The 14951-nt window shown below is 45.1% G+C and overlaps 1 protein-coding gene across 2 annotated transcripts in view; it reads right to left on the bottom strand.

Moving 5' to 3' along the window:
• LOC133416854 (steroid hormone receptor ERR2-like) overlaps window positions 1–14951 on the bottom strand; it is a 56603-nt gene that overhangs the window by 37177 nt on the left and 4475 nt on the right. Inside the window, exon 1 of one of the 2 annotated variants that reach the window (XM_061704116.1) lies at window positions 1465–1520. The exons of the other annotated variant lie outside the window; for it this stretch is intronic. The gene's annotated coding sequence lies outside the window, so the exon portion shown is untranslated. Of the gene's footprint in view, window positions 1–1464; window positions 1521–14951 lie in introns of those variants that run through there. 2 annotated transcript variants of the gene reach the window in all.

A 14951-nucleotide genomic window follows, 5' to 3' on the forward strand; every position in this document is an offset into this window, starting at 1 on the left:
TGTGCTAACCGGTCGCCGTACAATATTACAATGTGCTATTTTTCCTCACTAAAAAACACATTTTCAAATGGCCTTTCCGTTCTTTTCGACGGCAAACGACGATTCGAGAGCATTCGAAGTCGCGAGCACGTTCGTGAAACCAATTCAAATCGTATCTCGAGGCACCACCGGCGCGAAGTGCTGCGTATTTTTTGCCAAAAGCACATCGATGGGTCTTTGTCATAATGTCAGTAAACGAGCGTCGCGCTCAAACGGCTTCGCTCAATCAACACTTTCACGACCACGAGGGAGTCGGCTAATGGTGCTCGAAAAGTTGCGAGGGGGAAAGAAAACACACAAACCCCCAAAACATCAGCTTTGGGAAGTTCTCACTACCTGGGAAAGAAGCGTGTTCCTGCAGGCGTTTGCGCTATTGTCTGATAGTAAAAGCTCCGCTCTTCGGGGCCTTGTTGCTTCTCTGTGAGCTCAAGTGCTGGATTTTAGCGCACGCTCATCCCAGGAGGGCAAAAAGCTTTGCCGAAGTTGGAGGAGGGTTATAGCGAGTTCACTTGGTAATGCTCTTTGAGCGTTCAGCCAACTTTTGAATAAAATAAATAAATAAATAAAGAGCAAACACGAGGTTGGGAATGTTGTGCGCCGCATGTTTAGAGGTGAGCGAGATTGAATATACGAGTCCAATGAGGAAAATCCTGTGGGCGTTCTCCATCCAAGTATCTGGAGGAAAAAACGAGAGTGCAGGGATGCCGGCCCTTTTGGTCGCATTTGGAAACAACATTTTCCTCGCGATACGAGAACCTCGGAATGTTCCGGACTCCTGTTTCTGCGCCGACGGCCGCCGCCCGAAGGGTGGTGCGCTGTCACACCTGCTTTGTTTAATAACCCGCCCCTTTTTGCCGACATTCACCCGCATGAATTGTGTCTTCCCCTCATTTTCCCCCTCGTTATGCATTTAATGTTTCTAATTTGCCCTCATCGCGGAAAATGCCGCGAGAAGCTATAAATTCCTTTCTAATTCCAAATAATGAGGATTACACGGACCAGCGGTTTTCAATCAGCGAGATCATCCCGCTGATAGATGGCGGGATAACCGGTCATTGCGCCAGACATAAATATTGTGTCGTTCCATTAATCTGCTCTAATGAGGTGTCAGAGCTGCCAGTCATCCATCAAATGCAATTAGGAATAAACACATATGCATGGAGATGGGTAATTAATAATTAGCAAAGCAAAGAAAATACTATTGGCAATTTAGCACAGCCGCAGTCACACAATGACACAGCAGATGAATACCAAACTAATACTTTGACACTTCTTGTTCTCTTCTGCTTTGCCAATGTGGCACATTAGAAAACATAACAATACAACAATGAGGTGGTGCTCATCTAAGTGGATAAGACCTGGAAACAGAAGCTAAAGATTGATTGTGGGGAAGGGAGGAACGCAAGAAAATATTTATTCACATACCTGCGCATCAACAGTTTGTCCTCATCTTTCAACAAGACGCACAAAAGTCACTGTCCTAAAAAACAAACATCACATGAAAAGAATTCACTGTTTTCTATTTAGCGAAGACATTCGAGCATCCTGAGGGGTTTTCGAGCGGCGACGCAAAGTGGAACTCGCTCCCAAATGCCCAAAAAGAAACACGTTTGCATCTCACCCGTGAAAAGCCGCCACACGGAGAACTGGCGGCTTGGTGGAGCTTCGACGGCATTCTGCAGCTCAAACGTGCTTTTGCTTAGTATTTGGAAGCTTCCACGCATCCCTCCATTTCCTGAGCCGCTTATCCTGACCAGGGTCGCGGAGACCATCCCAGCTATCTTCGGACGGGAGGCGGGGTACACCCTGAACCGGTCGCCAGCCAATCGCAGGGCACAAACAACCATTCGCAGCCACATTCACACCTACGGGCAATTTAGAGTCTACAATCAACCTACCACACATGTTTTTGGGATGTGGGAGGAGAAAAGTCACGCAGGCACAGGGAGAACATGCAAACTCCACACAGGCGGGGCCGGGATTTGAACAAACAACAACAACAACAATATAGTCCTACCGACACAGACGAAGAAGAATCGGTTCCCCGACTCCTTGAAAAAGAAAAAAAACAACTTAACAATTGTCCAAAATGTGGCTCAAACATTTCTGCGTCTGGACCACAGGTGGCCCGGCATTACTGGACTGAAAAGGTTTTTTTTCAATAAAAGCGACTTTAAAAAATATATCAAAAAAGAAAAATACTTGAAAAATGAAAAGAAAAAGAAAAAGCAAGAATAAAAAGCTAAAACCCGATAAAACATTTTTGGAATCAGGACAGAAAAGAAAGAAGAAAAAAATGCTTCTAAGCAGCAAGAAATTGCTCGAACATTTCTGCATCCAGGCAGGGAACAAAAGGAAAATGAAAAAAGGGGAAAAAAGGAAAAAGGGGAACTGAACCCTTAAAAGAAAGGAAAAAAGATTAAAATGCATGAAATTTGCAAACATTTGATACATCATTCTGGATCCAGGCCAGGAATTCTTCTTTTTTAGAAAAAAATTGAAACAAATGAAAAAAACAACAACAACAAAATTGTCCCAAATTGTGCAAAAACATAACTGGATCCAGGCTGGGGGAAAAAAATCATGCGTTAAGAAGAAAAAGTAACTGATTTCAAATTTTGCTAAAACTTTTCTGCATGTGGGCCGTGGTCCCTGATGCCGGTGTGGAAGATTTCCTGGCACACCTGCAGCAACTCTAAAAATGAGCCGCGATCATGTCAAAATGCGCCCGCTCCCTAAAATAAAACTCAACCGCTCTGAAACTCTGAAAAGTAAAGTTTTCCTGAAAATCCTTTCGTTTCCTCCCAGCAAACAACACTGAAGTGTATTTTTGTTTTTTTACAATCTGCACATGAATCGCCATCCCGAGGCCACGCAGACCTTCACCTCGCAGCGCCCGACTCGGCGCATCCCAGCGTCCGAGTCGACGTTCGTGCCAGATGTTGAAAATCCCTGCAGACCTGCCTGAAATATCTTGCTCACCAAAGTGGCACCCGACAGAAGGACAAACCCCTGAGAAGAAGGGAGAGAAAAAAAAATGTCTGGGCTCAGCAGTGTGTCTGCTGACGACGGGGGAAACGCTCCACGCAACAGAAGGCGCCGTCGTCAGGGCGGGCGAGCTGTTTTAAGAAATGCGCGGCGAAGAGGCCTCGATACGGCGATGGCTCCGGCGGCAGCAAAGAGGCAATTACACGGAGGCATCGAGGCGCGAGACGGCAGAAATCAATATATCACAGGGCGTTTCCCCTCAAGTCACTCAATGTCTCTATTCAACATCGTGTACTTTACATTTACAGAAAGTCAACAAACTTACTCACGTGCTGCTCTGTGTGCAGTAATACCAACTGACAGATTTTTCTTGGTTTTTTTACTGTCTCAAGAGCCGCGCACATTCAATGTAGTACCACGTTTTGCCACAACATGCCAGGCAGCACTGAGCTCCACTGAAAGACAAGCAGCGTAATTAACAGCAAGAAAAAGAGGCAGAGAAGGTGTCCAACTAATCTCTAATCGTATATATATATATATATATATATATATATATATATTATAGATACAACCCCAATTCCAATGAAGTTGAGATGTTGTGTTCAACATAAATAAACACAGAGTACAATGATTTGCAAATCATGTTCAACCTATATTGAATTGAATACACTACAAAGACAAGATATTTAATCTTCAAACTGATCAACTTGATTGTTTTTAGCAAATAATCATTAACTTAGAATTTGATGGCTGCAACGCGTTCCAAAAAAGCTGGCACACGTGGCAAAAAAGAGTGAGAAAGTTGAGGAATGCTCATCAAACACGTGTTTGGAACATCCCACAGGTGAACAGGCTCATTGGGAACAGGTGGGTGCCGTGATTGGGTAGAAAAGGAGCTTCCCTGAATTGCTCAGTCATTCACCAGCAAAGATGGGGCGAGGTTCACCACTTCGTGAACAAGTGCGTGAGAAAATAGTCCAACAGTTTAAGGACAATGTTCCTCAACGGACAATTGCGAGGAATTTAGGGATTTCATCATCTACGGTCCATAATACCATCCAAAGGTTCAGCGAATCTGGAGAAATCGTTGCATGTAAGCGGCAAGGCCGAAAACCGACATTGAATGCCCGTGACCTTCGATCCCTCGGGCGGCACTGCATCAAAAACCGACATCGATGTGGAAAGGATATCACCGCGTGGGCTCAGGAACACTTCAGAAAACCAATGTCAGTCAATACAGTTCGGCGCTACATCCGGAAGTGCAACTTGAAACTCTACTACGCAAAGCATGCATAACTATGCATGTTATATATATATATATATATATATATATATATATATATATATATATATATTAAAAACACACACACACACACACACACAATTTTTGTCTTGTAAGATCGGTTACTCGAAAACAGCTGGCAGAGAATGGGTGAAAGTTTGTGTTTACATACACTACCACTCAAAAGTTTAGGATCACTCTCCTGAAATTGAGTCCTCCAAACTTATGGACATTAGTATACAAGTTTTGACAAAATTTACATTTTTCCCCCCAAGAGAAGGCACTTATTTTCACATTATCTGTGAAGAAAAAAAAATCTATTATTTCTGTGGAAGTTGCTGGGGAAAAAAAGTGTCTCAAAGCTTTTTTGGTGTCATGAAAAATAAAACAAATCCCAGCAGGGTGGAAAACAAAAGCAAAACTCGTTTTGAATAACAAAATTGTTATTTGCTTTTTCTATAAGTGAAGCAGCAGAAAAGGAAAAACTGATAAAAACCTTATATTGAAATTTGGTGAAAACAATTGGAAATTGTATTATAAGGCCATATCGCCCCACTCTACCCCTGAGCACCATCTCCTTCTAAAACTTTTTTTTTTTTTTTTTGGTGTGTGTGGATTAGATGTGACCTACTTTAAAGTTGTGTATTTGAATATGAAAAGGACACCAGTGGGGGGAAGCCCAGGGGACCCAAAGAGCGGCTTCCTCTAAAATGTTAATGGTTGGGCTAATTGAAGGTATATTCTTTGTCAGCTCCCACTTCCGCGACGGTCTCATCTACGCCAGCGAGCCGGCGCCAGCGAGCAGAGCTTTCAGATGATTTGACTGCACCGAAGGGGGCGACGGTGGGTTTCGGGCGCTTTTAAGAGAAGTTAGTGGAGGGGTGGGGGGGCAGGCACGCATTCACTCACACACTCAATCAGAGTCAGGTGCATGTGTGGCACATTTTTGAATTTCAAAACGGGAATAATTGCCCAGGGCGGCGGCGGGGGGGGGGCGCGGCCTCGGGATTCCCCGAGAGTCCCTGTGAAGTCGACAGCGGATCACGCGTCGATGGAGCGACGCCGCTCGCATTTTCATGGCGCCGCGCCGCGTTCGACAAACTTCCTCCCGAGTAATGCGGCGGCCATTTACTTCTCACTGAAAGATCGTTTGGAAAAAAAATGTCAAATTATGCCGTTCAAAAGGGGCGCAGACGTTTGCTCGCTGAGGGAAAATCATGCAAAAATGGCTGCTTTGAGTCAAAGTCGAAGTTGCGTTTCACTCAATTGCCAGCAGTGGGATGTAACCATAAGCAAAATGAGGAAAAATAGCTCTCCATAATATTGTATCTTATAAAAACATACAGGAATAACATAATTAAATTGAATTAAAAAGAATTAAACAGTTTTCGTCACACTGAATCAACTCAATGGGCATTGTGCTGCTCTGTTTGCTGTGCCCGCCTTGGCCACCTGGGGTCAGTATAAGACAGACAGACGGGTGTACTGTTCATTCAAACCTCTTCACTCCTCACAGCTCGTCAGTACAGCAATAATATTAGTCATTCTTTGCATAAAGAACATAGGACAATGAGTACTGTTAATATATGTTGCAACATTGATGCTATTTAGTGTTAGCATTAAGCTAGTGGACTGAAAGGCTAAGCTATGTGTTGGTATTCAATCCAAAAAGTGTTATTCTCTTTGTTTCGTGGCCCAATGGTTAAGATCGTCGCCTGCCACCGTGGGGGACCAAGGTTCAACACCCCGACCGGACCGTCCGCCAACATCCCCCGGACTGACCGCTGTGGTGTCCTTGAGCGAGACACTGCTACCCCTGCTCCAGTGTGTTCTGCTAATTTCGTGTGCACGCGTCCATGACAATAAAGGTGATTCTTCTTCTTCAGTGAAGAGTCATTAACTGTATTTTTTTTATATTATAAATATTTTTTCCCGATGGCCTCGCGATATCGTGGCTTTTTGTTTATTGCAGGAGGGTGTGTAACGTATCCTCCGCAATAAACTGGAGTTGACGACAGTTGTCGAGACAACTTTACGGATGTGGAACTTTGATCAGTTAGGCCGCCGATGCGCAGAAACCGACAGGTGAACGCTCGTTACCTCCTGCCGGGGATAATAAGCGGCACTCGGCGATGACGGCGGCCATCGATGACCGGCAGGAGACGCCGGCAGAGGAACCCGACTCGACGCGAGACTACGCCGAGTGAAAGGTAAGCCGCCTCCTCCTCGCGGGACGGACTGACGGCCCCCGCTGAGGTGTGATTCGTCTTGCGGTGCCCGTGTGGTGAGCCTTCACATCCGCTCAGGGAAGGAATTAAAAAGAAAAAGAAAAAAAAAAAGGGGACGGCCGCTCGATCTGGGAAAAGTACGAGCGGTCGGTGTGGCGGAGGACAATCCGTCAGTGGCAGTCATCACATAGCTGCCGAGCTGCCCACGAAACTGAAACAGCGCCGGGACATGATTAAAAATATGCGCGCCAGGAAATGAAATGCAAATTTTTCACACTTTACTACACGAAGCTGCCTGGGAAAATGTGAACGTAAAAGTGGGGGGAAAAAAAAAAGTCAATTAAATCAAAAAAGTAGCCAAAAAGCAGGATAGTGCTCAGCGATGAGGTTTGGAACTGAGTTTTCCACGCCGCATTAAACGCGTCAGGCAGAACGGGAAATGATTCCGACAATCTTGGCGAACGAGGATCTACATGTATTTCCTTTTTTTTTTTTTCCTATCCAAGAGAAGACTGAGGGAAGCACGCAGCAAAGTGGAGACTACGGACTAGGACGTTGCAGCAACATTAGCATGTGTCTTTGTTTTTCTTCTTACTCGTCATTACAATGAAAAATGGGCTTTTTTGTCAACTGAGATTGAACTGTGATTTGACTGCGTTACGATGAAAACTGCTACGTAAAAAGTTGAATTGTAACATTCGTATTGGTTTGACATGACATTGGCCGCTGCCGGTATCGACAAAATGTTTGTGATCAAACTAGCGGTACACCGATTAATCGACAACTACTTTTTGTCAAATTTCTGACAGCTGTTACAGACCAAACCAGTAAAACGAATCATAATCAATTTCTGTTTGTGCATTTTCTTCACTGTCAAGTCGAAGAGTTTTGGGCTAATCGGACGGAAATTATTATTATTTTTTTATTTGGGTCATTGGTTAATCTGAAAAATAATCGTTCGTTGCTTCAATTGGGATCTTCTGTGAGCAGTTATCGTGCCTTTGAGTCCATCTGCTTGACTGAGTAAAGATGGCGAGTTGACACTGATGTTAGCTTCTGGTGCTAAAAAGTTGAATGGTTCCATTCCAATTGTCTTGATCGGCCGGCGCAGGCATCGACCAACTTTTGTGAACAAGGGGAAAAATAAAGTGGGGTCAGTTCACTGCCTTGATTTACCTGGTCTGTCTCGACTTACCCCAAACCTGGGGTAAATTGAGACACAAGCTCACTCTTGCTTAAACATTCATATTTTAACTGCGCTTTGTCCAGAATACATTCGGTTCATTTCCATTGTGAGCCTGAGTTCATGGCAAGCTTTAACTACTTCATCATCTTAGCTTGCCTAGGGGGGAGCACATGTAAAGAAATGTCTCACTTCACCCCAGTCTCAGCTACTTGGTGAAAAAGGGCGCTTGGGAGATGGGCAAATCCAAATCCCGCGGTGGCAATAACGGGCGGTGAAGTGGCACGTGAGGGTGAAGGACGTGCGGACGGGTCCGCCGATAAATGATTGCGAAGTGGCGCGCCAGCAAAAACAAGGCCCCCGCTTTTCAATCCGCTTGTCTTTTCAGCGCGGCTGAATGATGAATTCTGCTACGAGGTGCCGCGTTGTGTTATTAATATACATCAGGGTGACTCGAGGAAGACTCATTTTTTATTCTAATGGCACGCAATCGCCTTCATGGTGGGAGGCCTCAGTAAAAGAAAGGGGGGGGGGGAAAAAAAAAAAAAAAAAACTTAAACAAGAGCAATCACTGGAAGTGCATTTTAATCACAACTGCACGGATTCAAAACGTTTCTACCATTTGCATTAGCTCAAAGAGTTCAAATAAAAAGAGGAAATGAGGGAAATCCCAACACAGCGGGTGGCCGTCCGTCCACTTCCCCCAAATAATCTCGCTTTAGAAGCGACACGGGACAAAAAAACACTTCTTAAAACCACATTTGAGCGCCAACTCTTTTAGCGTCGGCGCTACTTTAACCAACAGCCGCTCGCGCGACCCCCGAGACCATCAATCAGCTCGCGGGAGCAAGACGGAGTGAAAAGCAGCCGCGGGAAGACAGACGATTCCGCTGGAAGCCGATAGATGGAATAATCAATAGTGACACCGATAAATGGCACGGGGCATTTATCCAAGTCCGTAGTCCCAATGCCTGTAATGTACATTTCATACACTTTTACACTCAATGATTAGCTACCCCGTAGTTGGTAAATTACGTGTTTATTGATCCTCCGAGCTTTTTTACGGTAGCTCCGATAAAGACATCGAGACGCAACTCGACGATAAATCTTTGGACACCGGCGTGGTATTGGAACGGAGGCGGAGTAAAGCGGACGGCAATACGCGTTTTAAAGCATCGGCGTCAAAAGTCACCTCGACAAAGAGAAGTCGAAATTGCCACATCGAGAAAAAGCGACATGCTTTCCTTTTTCCTGCAATCAGCAGAGAGCGCCCTGCCAATAGTGGGGCCTTGAGATACACATTTAATTCATTTCATGACTCAAAACAATCTTGAAAAATATATATATATATATATATCATCTTTCCCATCATCTAATCAGTGCAGAAATACACCAACATTATTTTTTTTCATAAGAAATATTGCACTTAGCAATATTGAGATGTATTAAACACACAGTAATGATATATTTGCTCTCCACATAAGCTGCAAAAACAAAAATTAAAGCACAAAACAAGACTGTACCTAATGTGTTGTCATTCCGTGTTCTTTATTTATTGGCAAACCTCCTTAAGAGCACAATAGCGCCACCAAGTGAGGTTGTTCCTCCATTGCAGCGAAACCAATGTGACTTGACGGTGGCTGGATGTTGTGAAGTTTGCTGGCGCCATCTAGCGGCAGGGGTCTGAAGCACACCCATATCGAGGAAAAATAAAATAAAATCGGCCTCCTGGTTTGTCAAGGCACCGCTGCAGAGTGTCAAGTCGCACAACCTTCTGGGGCAACATCGGGAAAATAGTAACATAACATAACTCAATTAGTAAAAACGACAAGCCTCGCAGAAATCCTAACGAGTGGTACACGGATGACCACAAAAAAAAAAACCAAAAATTGGGGTTCTAGGGCCTGGGAAACGGTTCCATGCTGACTCAAATGGCGTAAAGATAATACATTTCTCTCACAAAAGCAAAAAAAAGTTTCCTGTTCTAATGATCGCCCTAAAAAACGGATATAGCTGTGGCGCAACAGCACAGAAACACCTGCATCTACATCGCAATAAGTTCCATTTCCTAGTCTATGTTCATCACAATTTCTACATTTTCTTTGGAGCAGAATCATAAGAAAACACCCAACAAATGTGCAATATTTTTTCGGATTACGTTTGACCCAACAAACAGTGGACGCGGTCTGTTCGACACTCTTCCCACTTGCGGGAGGCTACGGTGCATTGGGACTGAATAAGCCGCTAGCACCCATTAAGACTTTACACCTACACCTGATGCTTAATGCACCTTCTTCTTAGTCCATTTAGATTTGAATTTTTAGTAGTAGCATCTATGTTTCGTGTTGCACCATCGGACAGAGAAAAATGTGTAGTTGTTTCAAGACTCAAACAACTTTATCCACAAAGGGCAATTCGGCAAAAAAAAAAAATAATACAACAATGACAAACATAGACAGTCGTCAGTGACAATCAGTGTACATGTACAGCAGACTAAAGCAGCGAACACACAAGCCATCATGAATTGGCAAACCAAACCAAAGGCCACAGTTGAAGAATAAATAATAAATCGAGACATCTGACTCTCAGGTTTTCAATGCCTGGCCAAAATGTGATCGCTGCCGTCATCGGCGTTTAAAAGCCTCACGGCAGAAGGAATTAAAGAACGACCGTATCCGACAACGGCAATAAAACGATTCCGATTCTGATTCCGTTCGATTGGGTGCCCCCACCAGAAGGTTTTCAACCCCACTGTAAGCTTTGACCCGCATTGAATTACAGCCGGCGCAGCTGTCGACCAGCCGCGGTCGTCGCTTTCCGCCCAATCGGCGCGGGCGTGCTGGCCGGGACCGGCTGGCAAAGTTTGCAGGGCTGACTCGCAAATCCTTTCGGGATTTTGGGCCCAAACCACCCCCACCTGCCGGCTTGCAGTCTAATTTCAAGTTTGGGCGCGAGCGTGTGGGTCAGTTGGTTCATTTGGACATAAGGGGCCCGCAAAAGTTGAACAACAGCCGCAAACTCGATTGCTCTCGCAAACACGTGGAAGTTGAGCTCCACTAACCGAGCGTACCAAACGGGCAAAATTGCCACGCAGTTCATTTTATGCGTTCTGAGACGAGTATTTGCAAATAGATTGATTTAGCAAGGACGATGTGATTGGCCGAACTGCAAAAGCCAAGTTTGAAACTTTGAATAGCCCGTCTGAAAGATAAGTCAAAAATGAGAGGTGGTGGGGAGAACCTTTGCGCTCTATAAACATTTTTAAAATGCCAGAAACAAAAATGATTGTGACATAGTGACATATCGTCTACTCGACAACACAATCTGGAGCTTTTAAATGATTTAAGGGCTGACTTGAAGCCAGTCACAAGAAGGCGTCATGCCATATCGCCTAAGAAAAAACAAATTACAACTCTGCATTTCCTCGCTTCTGGCTTTCAAACTAGATGGCAGTCAAGCAGTTAATTACGCCGGATGTGGTACAACATGCTACGACACGTAAGGCGCACAACTTCAAATTGGGACATGCCTGTAAACTCTAAAAACCCCCAAAAAACAATCGCTTCAAATCTGTGATATATATGTAAAGGTTGCGAACGATAAAGTTGCAAAATTGTGAGCAAACACAAAATGGAACAGAACGGAATACACCCCATCCCAAGTTATCTAACAATCGAACCAATGTACTTGCACCTTCACTTTAGACTTATTAAGTCAGCTGGCTTCCACTAGAAGGTGATTTCGGTGTCCCCAATGCAAACTATGGATTAACGGCCATAAGTGGAACGTGCCAAAAGACAGAGACATTTCTTCTCATTCAATGTTCCATTCCACCGGGACAGGAAGAAAGTCCAAAGAGGAACAGCGGCAACAACTCATTCCTGGGAGGGGGAGTTAAAGGTGGCCGTCATGAGGGTCGGGGGTGAGATCGATGATCAATAGGCACCGATACGCTGACGCTCCCGGCTCAGCGTTCCACAGATGAAAATGTGTGGGCGGGGACGCCGAGCAAAGAGGATTTATGTCAGCGTGTGTCATTTTGGAGGGAGTCCGGAAAAACACTGCTGAATGTCACCGCCCGCACTACCCAACACCACCACAGCGCCCGTGGGAGACTACGCTTTTAGTCCACATTATTATGCATGGCGCATTCACTAAATCAACATTTTAGTTTCTGCACGTGTGGAAGGTTTTTTTGCATACGTTGTTTGTCATGATCACAGAGATGTTGACACGTTTTACAATTTGTTTCCCAGGTAACCCTACTTAAAGGGAAATTACTTTAGGCGGTGACGTACAAAGTGTGTGTGAGGGGGTCAACCAGGTGGGGACAGCCAAACAGGCTTGGGTGGGCATAGAAAAGCAATCTTGGTGTCTTTTGTACTAGAACCAGGAAGTAGAATACAGGCTAACAAATGGATCTTTTTGTGCGCCCCCCAAGCACAACCTTATTGACAACATGTGGAGCGACCTTCAGTTTGTCAATGGAATGGTTTTGCCTTGAATTAAAAAAAAAAAAAAAACACAAAAACAAATGGCACAATCCTAGCGCCTTACATACCAGAACCAAGCTGGACAAAATTTCAAACCTGCGTTCCGCAAACGAGGCGGCCGGTCTCGACCCGTCAGTCACCCACGCTTCTCAAGGCCGAGGCCCGGTGACAAGTGTTAAATCGGAGCACGCCATCATGGCTGCCGAGGCTAATGCTGTTAAGCGGAAAGCCGCTTTGCTGGCTAACGCATCTCAAGGATTGTAATTAGCCCCCCCACTTGAGTCCTGTTCATTATGCACACATGCCCCCTGCCCAAATTTTTTATTTATATTTGTACTTAAGTAGAAGTACAGAGACATGTGTAAAGAAAAGAAGAAAAAAAAAAAGGCTGGTAAAAGTCGATGTACTGATTCAACTCCTTTACTTAACTCAAAATAAAAAATTACAGATAAGCAAAAAAGTCAAAAGTCAAAACATCAGTTTTATACAATAACCATTTTGATAATTTGGCACAAGGAAAATCATATTTAGTTAGCTAGCAAGTGTTGACTCAGGTCTTTATGCTATCAAAACAATGCATTAATGAATCAATATTTGAACCCACCTGATACGTCAACCTAAATACAGTAACACAGTATCTGTACTGTTACTTCCCACCCCTGTATATACAGGTACTTGATGGATTTTTAGCGAGCAGTAGTATTTTGTGCTTCCATGCCACGTGGTGGAACGAAACTGAGATATATATCCCGTTTTCACCCCCCGCGCGCCACTCTCCCCCGCCGTGAGAAATTGGGTTAACGCTCGCTAAGTGTCCCATCGTTAGTGCTGTTAATTGACTACTGCGTGCGATAATTAACAGGGAGCAGACTGCCTAGCTCGCTAATCCTATTTAGGTCATTTGCATTTAAAATGGTTTCGCTCGCTCGCTTTCTGCCCGCTGGAAAAAAAAAAAGCGTTTTGATGGACGACTCGGACGCAACGTTGTCGCCATCGTGTAACCTTTAAGGATTCAAAGCATTTCTTGTCGCACTTGCTACAGAGTTCTATGTATACATACATACGTATACATATACAGTGCAACCCCCGTGTATATGTTCATATAATTGGATCTATAAAGGTAAAGACACACAAATACGCTCCTTTTTACAACAGTAAAGACAAAAGTGCATAACGGTAAAAACATAAACAGCTTGATAAAAATAGTGCAAGTTGCACTATTTACGTGTGTTGCCCTTCAGAGTCTGCGGATAAAATGCATAAATGATCCGAACTACTCAGGAAACCCGTTAGCCTTGTCTTTATAAAACCATAATAACAGTAAAGACAAGCAATCGTTTCACAAATTCATTCATATCTGAGAAATCACAACATTTATTTTGCCGTCTTGTATGTGCGAATGCAAAATGGCGGCCGCATCCTGGCACTTCCGTTCACAGATCCAAATTGGAAGAATTGTTTTTTTTGTTTGGCAGACTTTTACCTATACGGTGAACCTGAACAAATAAAGAAACAAACGGGTGTTCATAGTACACGCCGCAAAAATCTGCCCGCACTAGGTCAACTGATATTTGGCGGTGGCATACATGAGCGGCTGAATGAGCCTCGCCTTGACTTACTGCTACATAAGCCAGGAGGTGAGCGTGATTAAAAAAAAGCTCTCCGACGTATAAGATTGTGGAAGTCGGCGCTCCGGTCCCACTGGATCAGGTGGTGTCAGAGGACCATTTGTGGCCAGCCATCCATTTTTACATCGAGCGGTCGCACACGCAAGACCGTATTTGCCGTGATGTAGACGTTTTTCCAAATAAATATAAGTGACCCATCCCGCCTTTGTTTTTCTGAGGGCGGTCGTCGGAGAAAACGGCTTGGAGGCGCCCGCTCGAGATGATCCGCACGGAATTATTATTAGGTCGGCGGAAGAAATGAAAAATGGCCGAAGACCGCTGCCCCAGGAAAAGCCAGCTGCTATCTAGTATGGACACACACACACACACACACACACAAACACAAACACACAAACACACGCACACGCACACGGACACCGTCGTCAGGTGTCACAGGGGCGGTCCGGGCTCGTCCTTGCCCAAGCGGTCACCTTGGTGGGCAGATTAAAAGTGGAGCGGCTCACCGTGCGGTCCGGGCGTGCCCAGATGGCAACCGCACACGCGGCCAAACGCACCGACACACACATGCCGCCGCATCCTGGGAGGGCAGATGTGGGCAGCCACTGCTCGGGGCGCCGCGTCTATTTTTTCTTTTTATTTTGAGAGCGCCGCCCAAAGCCCTCCGAGGACTAACGAACCCTCACCTTCCTTCTCCGCCGCTTGACTGTGCCCACGTGTGCCCGCGAATCATCCATCACTCACTCAATCAGCACATTGAATTTCATTTAGCGCCGTGTTACACAGGCCATGTGATTGATTCACTGCTACCTTTTCACTCAAGCTTGAATGACACACAATGCTGCCCTACTCACACACACACACACACACACACAACACTGCCGCAGCGGGTCTCGGTGGTTTGCCGGTGGGGAGACGTTGGGAGCCAAAGAAGAAGAACCCCTTTGAGATTCCCTCAAGGTCGCCGTGTCCAGCTGGCGATGCCAACATCTGTTCAGGAAAAGGCCTGAAGACTGGCATCGGCGAGGGAGGCCCGACGACACTCTGACCTTGTCACGGAAAGCCGTCTTTGGGAACATTTCCGCAGTTACTGTCAAGTCCACTTTTGGGTAG

The sequence above is a fragment of the Phycodurus eques genome, chromosome 18, assembly GCF_024500275.1.
Source record: "Phycodurus eques isolate BA_2022a chromosome 18, UOR_Pequ_1.1, whole genome shotgun sequence".
Classification (NCBI taxonomy): domain Eukaryota; kingdom Metazoa; phylum Chordata; class Actinopteri; order Syngnathiformes; family Syngnathidae; genus Phycodurus; species Phycodurus eques.